Consider the following 16,214-nt stretch of genomic DNA (forward strand, 5'->3'; position numbering starts at 1 on the left):
TAAGCCTCATGTAACTAAACTAAAAAAAATCTCTCACAAGACCAACATACTGGGGAAAGATAATACCTTGTTTCCCACTACCAGGGTCAGGCCTCTGCATTCATATATTTATCGACACAGAGAGAGCTGGTATGAGGGTTAGAAGAGGAAGCAGTGAGAAACAGTTTTCCTAGGAGGGCAATGAGCTGGGGGTAATCTGAGTGGCACACACAACAAGGTTTGGAATCTCATAGGAAACAGCAATATGTAGGGCTACAATTATCATCGTAATGGTTTACCTAATCAGGACCAGGGATTGTTCTTATCAGGATGCACAGACCACTATTTAATTAAGTTGGACTAAGTCACTCTAGTTCGCAACGTTTTTTCTTTTTAATATTACCATTGATACAACCAACTAGCAATAAAATACTCTGCAGGTTATTTATAGGCAATTTTAGCTATAAATCTCCTTATCTACATATGTTTACTTCAAACACTTAGGAAGGAGTTAATAGCATTGTTCGTTGGACCATGCACACAAAAAATAAAAAAGATTCCTAAAAACTGCTCCTGTAGCATCCGTTGCGTACTGCACACCACAACCAACGTGGAGCACGACCCAATGAAGAAGCATACCTCCTCGGTAGGTGAGGGTCTGAGCATCTGATAAGGGCAATCCCCGGACCTAATGAGATAAATATGTATAGGGTTAATTGTAGACCTACAAAGTAATGTTTTTCTAAAACATCACACTTTGTTGTGTACACTTATGACTTAGGAGGCAGTGTGATGGACTAACATAATCCTCTCTTTCCGTTGAGTTATTCCCAGTGATATACTAATATGACTTACCAGATGCAAGACGTGGAGTTTGGCAGCTCTGCAGATTTACTGATCGAACTGGCCTATGACTGCACAGGTGGTGTAGCCACATATGGACAGACCAAACGTCATGTTTGGTCATTAAATTAAAAAAAGTAAACACCTCAGCACAAGCAGAGGAACAGCTGGATTACTGTCAGAGGGCACATGCAGTAATGTACAAACATGTGTAGTAGACCACCTGCAACAGGGAGGAAATCATGTGAGAAATTAGATATTTCCTCAGAGGATAGACCTCTTGCAAGATTTTGTGAAAGCCACAGGTGTCTGTAGGGTTGGAGGAAATTTAGGCGGTAGTTGATGTATGCTGGTCCTTGGTCATGGAGGACATTGTACATGTGTGTCAGCATCTTGAATTGGCATCTTTTTTGAATGGGGAGCCAGTGAATATTCCTGAGGTGGCGGGTGATGTGGGTCGGTTGGAGAGGTAAAGGATGACCTTGCAGCTCAGTTCTGTATCATCTGGAATCTCTTTAGGAGATGGGTGGTGAGTCCTGCATAGAGCGCGTTGCCGTAGTCCAGCTGGCTGGTGACTAGGGCTTTAGTGATGGTTTTCCTGATGCTGACGGGGAGCCATCTGAAGATCTTTTAAAGCAAAGGGTGTTGGATCAGGTGGAGGAGACTGCTTTGATCTGGCATTTCATGGCGTGTTTCCTATCCAGGATGATGAAAAGGTTGCAGGCGTAGTCTGTCAGTGGGGGTGTGGCCCAAGCTTGGAGGGCCACCAGATGTTGTTCACACGGAGGTGTTCTTCACCAAAAATCAGCACTTTTGTCTTGTCCGTGTTGAGCTTCAGGCAGTTGGTCGTCATCCAGTTGCTGACGGCAGTCATGCAGTTCAGGGATGAGCTGGGTTTCGTCTGCGTAGGATATGATGTTGAGGCCATGGGTTTTGACGATGTTGGTCAGGGGCATCCTGTAGGTGTTAAACGGTGGGGATGAGGGATGCTGCAGATTGCTCTCTTGTGTTCCGAAGTGAAGGGTGATAGGAAGAATTTCTAGGTTTTTCCTGTGAGTAAAGATGCAAATCATTTGAGTGCATCTCCCTGGATCCTGATCAGCTGGAGTCTCTTGATGAGTGTGTGGTGGGATACGGTGTAAAATGCTGCTAAGAGGTCGTGGAGGATCAGGGCTGCTGTTTCCCCCCCAGTCGAGAAAGGTTCTGATGTCATAGGTGGCAGTGATCAGGGCAATTTCGGTGCTGTGGTTGTCATGGAAACCGGATTGGGAGGTGCTAGCAGATTCTCTCCAGATGTTGGGTGTGTTGGAGGTTGCAGGCCTTCTCAAGGACTTTGACGGGAAGGGGAGTAGAGAGATAGAGTGTTAGTTCTTGAGTCTCAGGGATCGGCTGAGAATTTCTTAAGGAAGGATCAGACCTCTGCATGTTTCCGTCTGTGGGTAAGGCGGCTGTGGGGATGCGTTGAGAATAGAGGTGAGTTTGACACTATTTTCTTTGCTCCCACTGTTGGAGAAGTAGTGGGGCAGGGGACAGTGGATGGAGTTCACAATGGCTGTGGTAATCTCTGTGGTGAGCTGCTCCCATGTGGTGAGGGGAGTTGAGGGTAGCGTTGGTTGGTGTGAGGAGGTCAGTGGGTTATGGTTCAAAGTTACTGTAGATGGTGGATATCTTGTAGAAGTAGTCCGCCAGCGTGTCACAGAGTTTCTGGGGAGGGGAGGTTGAGTTTTTAGTGACTGACAGGCAGGGGAACTCTCCAGTGATGCTAAAGAATTTCTTACTCTTGTTGGAGCTTGCTTCGATGCAGTCTGCCATGGCAACTCTTTTCGCATCTTTTAGGCATTGGTAGTTATGGTTGAGGGTTGACTTGAAGGTAGCTCGATCTGTGTGATCTCTGTTATTGCACCATCTTCTTTCTAGAAGTTTGCAATTGTGTTTCACTGTTCTGAGTACTGGTGTATACCAGTTGGCTTGTTCGTGAAATCTGCTAATCTTGGCTGGCTTGATGGCGGAGACTCTGTTGACGCAGTTGGTGATCCAGAAAGAGAAATTCTGGACGGCCTGTTCAGGGTTTGTTGCGGATTTGGGCTGGGTGGTATTGAGGGTGTCCATCCATTCGGTCTCTGTCACTTATTCCTGCTGCAGTGGGAGGAGCTCGGACATGGAGATGCTGCAATGGGCAAGTGGATAACAGCGTGGTCGGTCTAGGTGATTTCGAAGACATGACTGCATTTAACTCTGTCACTGGCAGTGAAGATTGGCTCAAGCATGTGTCCTGCGCTGTATATGGGATTGGTGACCAGTTGAGTGAGGCTGATCTTGCTCATGCTTTCCAGGAGGTTGGCTGAATTTGTGTCTTTGGGGTAATCGAGGTAGAAGTCGAGGCCACTGAGGAAGATGTAGTGCTTGGAGTCAATGGCAAGTGGTGCAATGACTCTGGGGATGGCATTGCAGAAGCTGTCGGGGGGGGAGTCTATAGGCGAGGGTGCCTCTGATCGTAGTTTTGCCATCAGAGTTTGGAGTTGAAAGTTGAGGTGTCCATGATCGGTGTGGTGTCATCTTCACTGGTGGTGCAGCAAATAGTTTAGTTGTGTACCAGAAAGGTAGAGGTGTTCCCTCTGTCATATCTTGTCTATTGTGGAGATAAGAACAGACTCTCTTGTGCCTGAATCAAGAAAGAGGAGCTGGTCGACAGGGTCAAGTTGTTGCGGTTGGTGGCTAGACGCTTGTTTATTGCTTTTCCATAACATTCGCTGGGTAGGTTAGCAGCGAGATGAGCCGATAGTTGGTGAGAGTCTTTGAGTCAGTTGAGAGTTTCTTGAGGAGGGATGGGGGGGTACTGTGGCATGTTTGCACACATCTGGCAAAGTGGCTGAGTTGACTGAGTCATTCGGGATTGGGGTGGTGGCTGCACTGATGAGGTACAGGCCTTTAGTGAAGACACAGTTTGGGCAGGAGTCTGCAGTGCATTGACTGCACTGTTATTGTGGTTTTTTGAGCTGTGATGGTGGCCAGACAGCCTTGGTAGTCCCCTTGGTGATTGTTGGTTGGGTGTTGATTGTGATGGGAAGGATGGCTGCAAGGGTAGAAGGGTCTCGTTGGAGCTCGAAGACAGGAAAATGGCAATACGCACTAGGAAAATGTCATGTCACTAAAATGTGACAGGTCATTTCCACTACACAACCCCAACTGGTCTCATAGTTTGAAGGTACGCATGGTTGTTAATGACAGTACTGAGTCAGTGCCTTCTACAGAGTCTAGCACAATGCCTGTGTATTGAAAGATTCCAGCTGCAGTCACATTTTTCAGTGCGGGGCAGTTTTTGGATTGGATTCACTGTTGGACAAGCTGAAATTAGGATTCAGGTTTATCAGTATTATCCAGTATTGTTTGCACAATCCCATGCACTCTGGGGGCTTCACAGTGGGCCCCAGTACTGCCAAACCAGCCTTCTGAGGTTTTCACTGCGGCACCAGCTGCTGCCACTTCACAGACAGGCTTCTGCCCTCCTGGGGCTTGAGCAGCTCAGTCTCAGGAAGGCAGAACAATACATTTCATTTAGGAGAAGTGTGTTACACCCTCTCCCTTTGGAAATAGGTGTTACGGGTTTGGGAGGGCTATCCTCCCAGAGCCTCTGGAAATGCTCTGAAGGGCACAGATGGTGCCCTCCTTGCATAATCCAGTCTACACTTGTTCAGGGCCCCCAGCCTCTGCTCCGGCGTGAAACTGGACAAGGGAAAGGCGAGTGATCGTTCCCCTGTCCATCACCACCCCAGGGGTGGGGCCCAGAGCTCCTCCAGAGTGTCCCTGGGTTCTGCCATCTTGTTTACAGGATGGTCAGGGAACTCTGGGAGCATCTGAGTCGCCAGTGCCAGCAGGTGACGTCAGAGACCCCTCCTGATAGGTGCTTACCTGGTTAGGTAACCAATCCCCCTCTCAGGGCTAATTAGGGTCTCTCCTCTGGGTGTTTCTTCAGATTCAAGCACCCCTAGTCACAGAAATGGGTTTAATCCAGCGTTCTTTTGCTTGTCATGCCACCCCAGTTTGGACCCAGCCAAATGCCAATCAGTCTTGACCCTATTCCCCATGGGAACAGTAAAGCCCGAACTGCAGGCCAGGTCCTCCCTGGACCAGAAACAAGCATCCTGGGACTAGTTTCAGGGTATCACCCTTCATCTGCCAGGCTAACTTGAATCCAGTGGCACAGTGAGCAAGGGACCCAAATCTAGGCATATCCTTCCCACCTAGTGCAACTTTAGCAACACAAAAGGATGATGGACAGAGTGCTAAAACTAAAGCTAAAGTAATTCCAATTGTGCTAATGCATCAAATCAGTTTTAGGGAAAGAGCTCTGGTCCAGGGAACCTGGTTAGCAGGGGCACTGACCACTACAACTTCTAGGCTACATCATACATCAGGCAAAATGTGGGGACTAACTTTGTCAAAAAGAGGCCTTTTCTCACAACTAACACTGTGAGGGGTTTGAACTAAATGAGGGAATCTGTGCACATCAGTCTGTGCTTTACTTACATTGTAAGGAGTGCTAACATAAGGGGAAATCTCTGCACTACACTACTTTTTACTACACTCCAAGGAGGCATTTGCAGAAGAAATCAGATTTGTACCTACATCAGGGTCATGTGGGTGTGGCCTGCTTCAGATGGGAAACCCTGTTTTCTTCCCTGAGAGACTTCCATCTTGTTTACGAACAACAGATGAACAGTAAAAACTGTTGGTTTACAACTGTGGATCCTTAGAATGATTCTGGCATTACTTCCCACTCCTAAGAGAGTGGAAGAGGTAAGAGCATTTATTCTCTACCAAGAAGACTATCTATCTTGGTTTACTGGAGGCTGTGATGGGAAGACTGGCGCGCACACACTGAATATATCAGTAATGCAGATGCTACTGCTGTAGAAATGTCATCATGTCATTTCACTGGTTCCCAGGCCCAAAAAAAAAATCACTTTAAAATCTTCCATCTTATTCATCAGGCCTTTTACAAAGAATATAGGTAGTCTAACGTCCTTGTCAGACAAGTTGGTGCCCCACAATCTTACATGTCTTGTGCGATTCAGCCAACAGGGCGTAGATCATATTTCTTGTTTCCGGAGGACTAGATGTAGGCGGAGGATCTTCAGTGAGCTGGGTTGCCACCTTTGAATGGGCTACCTTTAGCCCCTTGACTCATCTTTTCCCATTATGAAGTCAGAGTAGCTTCAGGAACGATCTGACAATGTACTTATTCTGCTGATGCACTGTCCTGTTGGCTTGTGTTTTGACTCTCTGTTTTAAGTCCATGAGTCTGTTTTTGGTCCACTAGTACCAGGACACCTCTGGTCACAGTATGATCGACAGATACGCTTTTCTACAGCTCAAGGGGCCTGGATGAAAAAATTGTGCAGTGCCCACAGATGTCTCATAGTGCACTAAGATGCACTGCAGCATGCACAAATTCTTCATAGTGCAATAGGATGCAGCGTGCACAGATATCTCACAGTAAAGTAAAATGCACTACAGCTTGCACAGAGTCCTCATAGTGCAGTAAGATGTAGTGCAGCATGTACAGATTCCTCTTAGTGCAGTAAGATGCAGTGTAGTGTGCACTGAGTCCTCATAGTGCAGTAAGATGCAGTGCAGTGTGCAGAGATTTCTCACAGTGCAGTAAGATGTAGTGCAGTTGCACAAGCCTCATCATAGTGCAGTAAGATGCAGTGATGCATGCCCAGATTCCTCACAGTGCAGTAAGATGCAGTGTAGTGCACAGACTCCTCACAGTGTAGTAAGATGCAGTGCTGTGTGCACAGATTCCTCACAGTGCAGTAAGAAGCAGTGTACAGATTTCTCGCACTGCAGTGAGATGTAGTGCAGTGCACCGATTCCTCGCACTGCAGTAAGATGCAGTGCAATGTGCACATATTCCTCACAGTGCAGTAAGATGCAATGCAATGCACAAAATCCTCACAGTGCAGTAAGATGCAGTGCACAGATCCCTCACAGTGCAGTAACATAGTGCAGCGCACAGATCCCTCACAGTGCAGTAAGATGCAATGCACAGATTTTTCACAGTGCAGTAAGATGCGGTGCAGTGAGCACAGATTTCTCATAAAGCAGTAAGATGTAGTGCAGTGACACAAGCTCATCATAGTGCAGTAAGTTGTAGTGATGCATACACAGATTCCTCATAGTCCAGTAAGATGCAGTGCACAGATTCCTCACAGTGCAGTAAGATGCAGTGTAGTGCACAGATTCCTAAAAGTGAAGTAAAATGCAATGCAGTGTGCACAGATTCCTCACAGTGCCGTAAAATGCAGTGTACAGATTTCTGACGCTGCAGTAAGATGCAATGCAATGCACAGAATCCTCACAGTGCAGTAAGATGCAGTGCAGTGTGCACTGATTCCACACAGTGCAGTAAGATGCAGTGCACAGATCCCTCACAGTACAGTAAGATGCAGTGCAGCACACATATCCCTCACAGTGCAGTAAGATGCAGTGCACAGATTTCTCACAGTGCAGTAAGATGCAGTGCAGTGACATAAGCTCATCATGCAGTAAGATGCAGTGACGCATTCACAGATTCCACAGAGTTGTAAGATGCAGTGTAGTGCACAGATTCCTCACAGTGCAGTAAGATGCAGTGAATGTACTGCACAGATTCCTCACAGTGCAGTAAGATGCAGTGCAGTGCATAGACCCCTTACAGTGCAGTAAGATGCAGTGCAGTGCACAGAGTGCTCTCAGTGCAGTTAGATGAAGTGCACAGATTCCTCACAGTTCGGGAAGATGCAGTGCAGTGTACTCAGAGTCCTCACAGTGCAGTAACATGCAGCACACAGATCCCCTCTTTAACACAAAGGATGACCACAAATACCCCCAGGGCCAGAAGGAAAGCCCCCCAGAGGTCCCCGGATAGAAGAGCCCAGCTCAGCCCGGCTCCTGTCAGAGATTTCCTCCAGGATTATTCAGTCTATTTCTACAAAAACAGCAGAAGGTGCTGACAATCTCCTACCTGAGCAGAAACCTGTGCAGACATTTCCAGGCTCTCTCCTCCTCCTGGTTGTTGTCAGGTACAGATTTGGGGTCTGTGAGGGTCTGAAGATAATAACTGCACAGACCCTCGGGAGCTCTTCCTCCTCTGCAGAAGGATGGACACAGAGGAGGGAGGAGGCTGAGAACCGCGGCTTGTGCTGACTCTGCCACCGCTGACTCGGAGATTATTACATTCTTTGTCGCGAGAGGAGTTCATCAGCTTCTGTTACTTGTTCTGACTCTACCACGGCTTACCCATAAGTTATACTACTCACCGTCTGCGAAGCGAACGCGCTTTCCAAATAGCATCCGTCCAATCACCGCACAGGTTGAGCACGCATGTTTGCATCACTGTTATCTTAGCCAACCAAAGCGACGCGGTCTAATCATTAGCAGCCAATCACAACGCCTGAGGCCTTTGCCGCGCGCGGCTCAACTGCTGTGGCACGCGCTTGCTACTCACAGGCCTGGGAGGGGCTCATCAGGTTCTGCTGCTTATCTGCCTCTGCCATCGCTGACTCGGATACTATTCACATCATCAGACTAGACTCCCCTCCGCCGTTCCTACTGATGCTGCCTCAGGTCACCCGGAAGTGAAACTGTGAATCAGTTACAGAGGGTGAGATGGGAGCTTCGAGGTAACAAAGGAGGTGAGACTTAGGGTGGACTAGGGAATGTGGGGGAGGGGGACTTTAAGGGGACAGTCAAGTGAAAGAGTGGAGAGTTTTCCTTTTATACATATATTTTTCAAATATAATATCCAAGTATTCTTGTACAGTTTTTAACACTTGTTTGGCCTTCATGGTGGTTCGCTCAGTGATGGAGAATCTCTTAAGGCAGAAGAATTCTATCCTGAATATGAGTCTTTAGTCCTCTTGTAACTCAGCTGTGGTTCAGTTTTACTCCCACTGGTGAAGGTGACAATAAAAGGCCTCTTGTCCCTGTATTACAACCCACCAGCGAAGGTGACATTAAAAGGCCTGTTGTCCCTGCGTTACACCCACTAGTGAAGGTGACAATAAAAGGCCTCTCGTCCCTGTGTTACACCAACCAGTGAGGTTGACAATAAAAGGCCTCTTGTCCCTGTGTTACCCCCACCCTTGAAGGTGACATTAACAGGCCTCTTGTCCCCTTGTTATACCCACCAGTGAAGGTGACTGTTAGAAATGGGGTCTCTGGTTGGCAGTCAGGTTACCCACTGTCCAAGCAAGGACCCTCACTCTAGTCAGGGTATGTAGGAAAGTACCCTCTTTTTGGCATTTTACCCCCAATTTCTGCCTGATGTCCGTGGGTTTGACTGTGTCACTGGGATCCTGCTAGCCAGGACCACAGTGCTTATGATGTTTGGCCTGCCTGTTAGTATGTTTCACTGTTTTTGTCAGTATGCTTTGACTGTGTCACTGGAGTCCTGCTAACCAGGACCCCAGTGCTTATGCTCTCTCTCCTCTCAAATTTGTCACTACATAATGGTAACCCAGTATTACATCCCTAATTGGCATATTGGTGCCCCCTTATAAGTCCCTAGTATATGGTACTTAGGTACACAGGACATTGGCGCTCCAGGGGATCCCTATGGGCTGCAGCATTACTTTTAACACCAATAGGGAGCCCATGCAAAGTGTTCTGCAGGACTGCCATTGCAGCCTGTGTGAAATGGTGCAAGCACCCTTTCACAGCCAGGTCACTTATAAGTCACCTATATGTCATGCCTTCCAACCCTGAAGGCTGGGTGCAAAGTACCTGTGTGTGAGGGCACCCCTACACTAGCAGAGGTGCCTCCACATCGTCCAGGACCATTTTCCCAGACTCTGTGAGTGCGGAGATGCCATTTTACGGGTGCACTGGATATAGGTCAATACCTATGTCCAGCTTCATTATAGTAACCCTGAATATGGCCATGTGAGGTGTCTATCAACTGGGAATTGTACCCCAATACTGATTCTAGTATTGGTTTTACAATTCTATGCACTCTGGGGGCTCCACAGTGGACCCCCAGTACTGCCATACCAGCCATCTGAGGTTTTCCAGGCAGTTCCAGCTGCTGCCACCTCACATACAGGTTTCTGCCCTCCTGTTGCTTGAGCAGCTCAAGCCCAGGCAGGCACAACAAAGGATTTCCTTTGGGAGAAGGGTGTTACACCCTCTCCCTTTGGAAATAGGTGTTAGAAGCATGGGTGGGATAGCCTCTGGAAATGCTTTGAAGGCACAGATGGTGCCCTCCTTGCATAATCCAGTCTACACCGGTTCAGGGACCCCCAGTCCCTGCTCTGGTTCAAAACTGTGACCACTCCCCTGTCCATCACCACCCAAGGGGTGGGCCCCAGAGCTCCTTCAGAGTGGATTCCAAGTTGGTGGGGTACTCTGGGAGCATCTGAGTGGCCAGTGCCAGCAGGTGACATCAGAGCTCTCCCCTGATAGGTGCTTACCTGGTTAGGTGACCAATCATCCTTTTAGGGCTATTTAGTGTCTCTCCTCTGAGTGTTTCTTCAGATCAGATTGCAAGACTCCAGCAGGAATCCTCTGCATCCTTTACTTCACCTTCTTACAGAAGAAACTGCACCTGGACCCTCCAGAAACTCTGCAACAAAGAAGCGTAGACGACTTCTGCAACATTGTATCTTCAGCTCCTGCCAGCAACTGCAACTGTTTCCAGGTCGTGCATCCTCAGAGGACTGCCTGTCTTCGGCCTGCACCAGAAGAACCAAAGGAATCTCCCGTGGAGTGACGGAGTCACTTCCCTGCTTCAGCAGGCACCTCACTACAGTGACAACTGGTGGCATGGGTCCCCTCTCCCGACGACGAGCATGGACCCAGCTACACAGGTGGTAGACTAAAGTGACCCTGACAGTCCCAAGGTCCAGCTGTCCAACTTTGGTGGAGGTAAGGGCTTGCCTCCCCAAGCAAGACAGTACCCCCGCGCACCGCATGACTTGCAGTTGCCGAGGCTTGTGTGCGACCTTCCAAGAAGTTCTTTGTGCACAGCACAGCTTAGGCACCCAGCACTCCATCCTGCAACGCACAGCTTCCTAAGTGGTTCTCCGGCGGCGTGGGATCCCTTTGTGTCGTGCTGCATGGGCCTCCATTTGCACCTTCTTTGTCTCCATGCTGTGGGACTCCTGTACACGCTGCCTGGTCTTCTGAGGGCTCTCTGAGTTGCTGAGAGCCCCCTCGGTACCCCCCTGCTGGGTAGAGGCCACCAGGTCCCTCCCAGTCCCAGGCAGCACAATTTTCCGCTAACTGCGAGCTTTGTGTGTGCCAAGGCTTGTTGGTGGAATCCAGCAACGCAAACCAGACTGCAATCATCCATCCGGCGTGGGACATCTTTTGCACCAACAAGGAACCCGCATCTGTCTTCTTGGGTGCATAACTGACTTTGGGGGTTATTACAACTTTGGAGGAGGTGTTAATCTGTCCCAAAAATGACGGTAAAGTGACGGATATACCACCAGACGTATTACGAGTCCATTATATCCTATGGAACTCGTAATATGGCTGGTGGTATTTCCATCACATTTGGGACGGATTAACACCTCCTCCAAAGTTGTAATAACCCCCTTTGTCTTCTCACTGGTGGTTCTTCTTTTGCATCTTCATCCGAGTTAGCAGGGGCTCCTGTTCTCCTTGGACTCTTCAGTGCTTCTTGGACTTGGTCACCTTCTTCCACAGGTCTTCAGGTCCAGGAATCCATCGTTGGTGTCTTAGGGGGTCATTCCGACCCTGGCGGTAAAATCCGCCAGGGCCGGGGACCGCGGATGCACCGCCAACAGGCTGGCGGTGCATCCCTGGGCATTCTGACCGCGGCGGTACAGCTGCGGTCAGAAACGGGAAACCGGCGGTGTACCGCCGGTTTCCCGCTGCCCTGGGGAATCCTCCACGGCGGCACAGCTTGCTGCGCCGCCATGGGGATTCCGACCGCCATCCTATTCCTGGCGGTTTCGGCCGCCAGGAACAGGATGGCGGTAAGGGGTGTTGTGGGGCCCCTGGGGGCCCCTGCAGTGCCCATGCCAATGGCATGGGCACTGCAGGGGCCCCCGTAACAGGGCCCCACCAAGATTTTCAGTGTCTGCCTTGCAGACACTGAAAATCGCGACGGGTGCAACTGCACCCGTCGCACCCTATCCACTCCGCCGGCTCCATTCGGAGCCGGCATCCTCGTGGAAGGGGGTTTCCCGCTGGGCGGGCGGGCGGCCTTCTGGCGGTCGCCCGCCCGCCCAGCGGGAAACTCAGAATAACCGCGGTGATCTTTTGACCGCGCAGCGGTATTCTGACGGCGGTACTTTGGCGGGCGGCCTCCGCCGCCCACCAAAGTCAGAATGAGGCCCTTAGTCTCTTCTGGTTCTTACATAATCTTCTATCGTGACTTCTTGTGTGTTTCAGGAAACGTACTGTGATTTACTCCTGTTTTCCTGGGCTCTGGGGTTCGTTCTATTACTTACCTTTGGTGTTTTCTTACACCCCCAGCGCCCCTCTACACACTACACTTGCCTAGGTGAGAAACCGACATTCACATTGCACTATTTTAGTATATGGTTTGTGTTCCCCCTTGGCCCATTGTAACCTATTGTGATTTTCACTATTTACACTGTTTTCTGTTTACTTACCTGTTTTTGGACAATAGTGCATATATTGTGTATATTACCTACCTCCTAAGGGAGTATATTCTCTAAGGTATTTTTGACATTGTGTCACTAAAAATAAAGTACCTTTATTTTTGTAACACTGAGTATTTTCTTTCATATGTGCGAGTACTGTGTGACTACAGTGGTATTGCAAGAGCTTTGCATGTCTCCTAGATCAGCCTTGGCTGCTCAGCTACCCCTAGAGAGCCTGGCTTCTAGACACTGACTACATTTCACTAATGAGGGATAACTGGACCTGGTATAAGGTGTAAGTACCTTTGGTACCCACTACAAACCAGGCCAGCCTCCTAGAGGGTAAAGGATAATCACCCTCAGTTAACCCCTCTCACCCCCTTGGTAGCTTGGCACGAGCAGGCAGGCTTAATTAACTTTAGAAGCAATGTGTAAAGTGTTTGTACCAACACATACAGTAATACAGTAAAAACACCACAAAATGACTCAACGCAGGTTTAGAAAAATAGTCTAGACAAAACAAGACCAAAATGACAAAAATCTGACATACACAATTCAAGTTATGAATTTTTAAAGACTAAATTCAAAAATAGCACTTAGAAACACAAAATGCTTCGATGAGGCGATAACACGGCACTCTGACAGAGTCGTTCCCAACAATCCGACACCAATGGTGCCAGGTACGGAGTCACGCAAACCCCCAGGTACAGTACCTTAGTAAAATGTGAGAACAGGCCGGGGCGTTAAGTCGGGGATCACGGCGTCGCTAGATCCGAGGCAGCGTCGGTTCCGGTGCTGCCGGGCAAAGGAGCGGAGAAGTCGGGTCCTTGCTGCAGAGTGGTGGAGATGAGGCGGCATCAGTGCAAAGCGTTGAATCAGCGCACTTCGGGCAGAGTCGGTCACAACATGGTGCAGCGACTTTCACGGAGCTGCAGACTTCTGCTGGGCTGCAGCAGTGTTTGGCCTGCAAGGGTTGTCGCACTTCCGCGAGGACCACGGAGTCGTTTGAAGGCGGCATCACGGGATTCAGCAGCGGCGTCGGTCCGGAGTCATCCAAAGTCGGTTTTCTTCTATTTTCACCAGCTTCTCTTTTCAAGGGCCCAGGGACTGGATCAGGCACCACTTGTCAGGGCAGGAGTCTCAGCAGAGAGTCCAGGTGCTGGTAGGGGAAGTGTTTGATGGCCCTGAGACTTCAGAACAGGGGGCAAGCTCAGTCCAAGCCCTTGGAGATTCTTCTCAAGCAGGAATATACCACAAAGTCCAGTCATTGTCCCCTTTCACAGGCAGAAGCTGCAACTGAAGGAAAGCCCAACAAAGCACAGTCACATGCAGGGACAGCACTTCTCCTCAGCTCTTCAGCTCTTCTCCTTGGCAGAGGTTCCTTTTGACTCCAGAAGTGATTTAATTTTCAGGAGTTTGGGGTCCACTACTTATACTCCTTTCTGCCTTTGAAGTAGGCAAACATCAAAGAAAAGTCTCTCTTGTTTGTAAGATCCTGCCTTGGCCAGGCCCCAGACACGCACCAGGGGGTTGGAGACTGCATTGTGTGAGGACAGGCACAGCCCTTTCAGATGTAAGTGACCACTCCTCCCCTCCCTCCCAGCACAAATCAGGATATGCAGGATACACCCCAGCTCCCTTTGTGCCACTGTCTAGAGAGAGGTGCAAACAGCCCAACTGCCAAACTGACCCAGACAGGGAATCCACAAACAGGCAGAGTAACAGAATGGTTTAAGCAAGAAATTGCCTACTTTCTAAATGTGGCATTTTCAAACACACAATCTAAAAAACAACTTCACTAAAAGATGCATTTGTAAATTGTGAGCTCAGAGACCCTAAAATCCATATTTCTATCTGCTCCCTAAGGTAATCTGCGCTTTAATAATATTTAAAGGCAGCCCCCAAATTAACCTATGAGAGGGATAGGCCTTGCAACAGTGAAAAACAAATCTGACTGTATTTCACTGTTGGGACATGTAAAACACATAAGTACATGTCCCACCGTTTACATACACTGCACCCTGCCCATGGGGCTACCTAGGGCCTACCTTAGGGGTGCCTTACATGTAGGAAAAGGGAAAGTTTATGGCTGGCAAGTAGGTACACTTGCCAAGTTGAATTGGCAGTTTAAAACTGTACACACAGACACTGCAGTGGCAGGTCTGAGCTATGTTTACAGGGCTACTAATGTGGGTGGCACAACCAGTGCTGCAGTCCCAGTAGTAGCATTTGGGCAAACAAAGTGCACTTTACTAGGGACCTACGAGTAAATAAAATATGCCAATCATGGATAAACTAATCACCAATACATTTCACACAGAGAGCACTTGCACTTTAGCACTGATCAGCAGTGATCTATTGGGGTCTCTGAACTTACAATTTAAAAATACATCTTTTGGTAAAGTTGTTTTTTAGATTCGCCTTTTTGAAAATGCCACTTTTAGAAAGTGGACATTATCCTGCTAAGCCATTCTGTGCCTCTGTCTGCCTGTGGAATCCACGTCTGGGTCAGACTGACAGTTGGGCTGTTTGTGAATTCCCTCTAGACAGTGACACAACAGGAGCTGAGGTGTGTCCTACATATCCTGATGAGTCATCCTGGGCTAGAGTGGGGAGGAAGGAGCTGACCCCTGCACCTGAAAGGGCTGTGCCTAGTCTCACACAATGCAGTCTCCAATCCCCCAGAGTGTGTCTGGGGCCAGGCCTGGGCAAGGCAGGATCTTGTAAACAACAGACACTTTCCTTTAAAGTTTGCTTCCTTCAAAGGCAGAAATGAGAATAAGTATTGGACCTAAAATCCCAGACTTTTAGAACACTTCTGGATCAAGAAGAACCTCTGCCAAGGAGAAGAGCGGAAGGAGGAGTATTGCCCCTTTGGTGTGTTTGCTTTGCTGTGTTGGCCTGCAGTTGCTGCTTCTGTGTTAAAGAGGACAAAGACTGGACTTTGCTGTGTATCCTGCTTGTGAGGTTTCTCCAAAGGCTTGAAGTAGAGCTTGCCTCTTGTTGGAAGTCTCATGGGTATCAGACTTCAGGTTCATCTGCCTACAGCACTGGGAACTGTGTGTTTTGTGTTGCATCAGAAGAAAAACCACCACCACGCTGTTAACAATGCCGCTGCCTGCACTGTGTCCTGATGCCGCTGCATCTAGCCGTCCCCTGCTTCGCACCGCAACCCTGGTCTCACCGCTGCCACCACCTAACGCTGTCACCGAGCCCCTGCTTGCACCATGACCTTTGGGCCCTGCACTCCGCATCGCCTTGCTCACACGGCAGCCTTGATATCCCGGACACCTCCGCTCTGTGCTGACCCAAATGCTGCTGCCTGCACCGTAGCCTGAGGACACCGCTTGTGAGGTACACAAAGCACCGTCCATCCCACACCGCAGCCCCGGACCATCGACGCCAGCGACATCAACTCCAGCATGACCGTTGCCGTGGCCCTACGGATGACGGTGCTTCAGCAACGACGATGCCGCTGCCTGCACCACAGCCTGGAGACATCGCACGCCACATGGCCCTGCTTCACACCTGGGCCCTGGTCTCAAAGACTCCGCAGGGCACCGTCACCGAGCCGCTGCCTGCACTGTCACCTGCGGGCATCGCATGTTGCATCATCCCGCTTAGCTCTGCAGCCCGACACTATCATCGCCAGTGCCCCTGACTTCTTCATCACCTCAGAGTTCAATCTGCAATGCATGTGACTTCAAGGGCCCAATGACCCCTGCACTGACCTCCGGAACCGATGCCCGTTGACTCCAGCGACGCTGCACT

General features: G+C 49.3%; 2 protein-coding genes and 1 pseudogene across 4 annotated transcripts in view; 1 reads left to right on the plus strand and 2 right to left on the minus strand.

Moving 5' to 3' along the window:
* Positions 1 to 8,050, minus strand: part of LOC138287347 (zinc finger protein 850-like) — a 411,450-nt gene extending 403,400 nt beyond the window's left edge. Inside the window, exon 1 of the mRNA XM_069227705.1 lies at positions 7,832 to 8,050. The gene's annotated coding sequence lies outside the window, so the exon portion shown is untranslated. The remainder of the gene's footprint in view (positions 1 to 7,831) is intronic.
* Positions 1 to 16,214, minus strand: part of LOC138287346 (zinc finger protein 91-like) — a 361,147-nt pseudogene that overhangs the window by 90,367 nt on the left and 254,566 nt on the right.
* The window catches only part of LOC138287343 (oocyte zinc finger protein XlCOF6-like), a 50,288-nt gene continuing 42,150 nt past the window's right edge, over positions 8,077 to 16,214 (plus strand). For 2 of the 3 annotated variants that reach the window (XM_069227702.1, XM_069227703.1), the window contains exon 1: positions 8,267 to 8,501. The gene's annotated coding sequence lies outside the window, so the exon portion shown is untranslated. Of the gene's footprint in view, positions 8,502 to 16,214 lie in introns of all 3 variants that reach the window. The other variant, XM_069227701.1, reaches the window with a different exon arrangement.

This window comes from Pleurodeles waltl, chromosome 4_1 (assembly GCF_031143425.1).
Source record: "Pleurodeles waltl isolate 20211129_DDA chromosome 4_1, aPleWal1.hap1.20221129, whole genome shotgun sequence".
Classification (NCBI taxonomy): Eukaryota; Metazoa; Chordata; class Amphibia; order Caudata; family Salamandridae; genus Pleurodeles; species Pleurodeles waltl.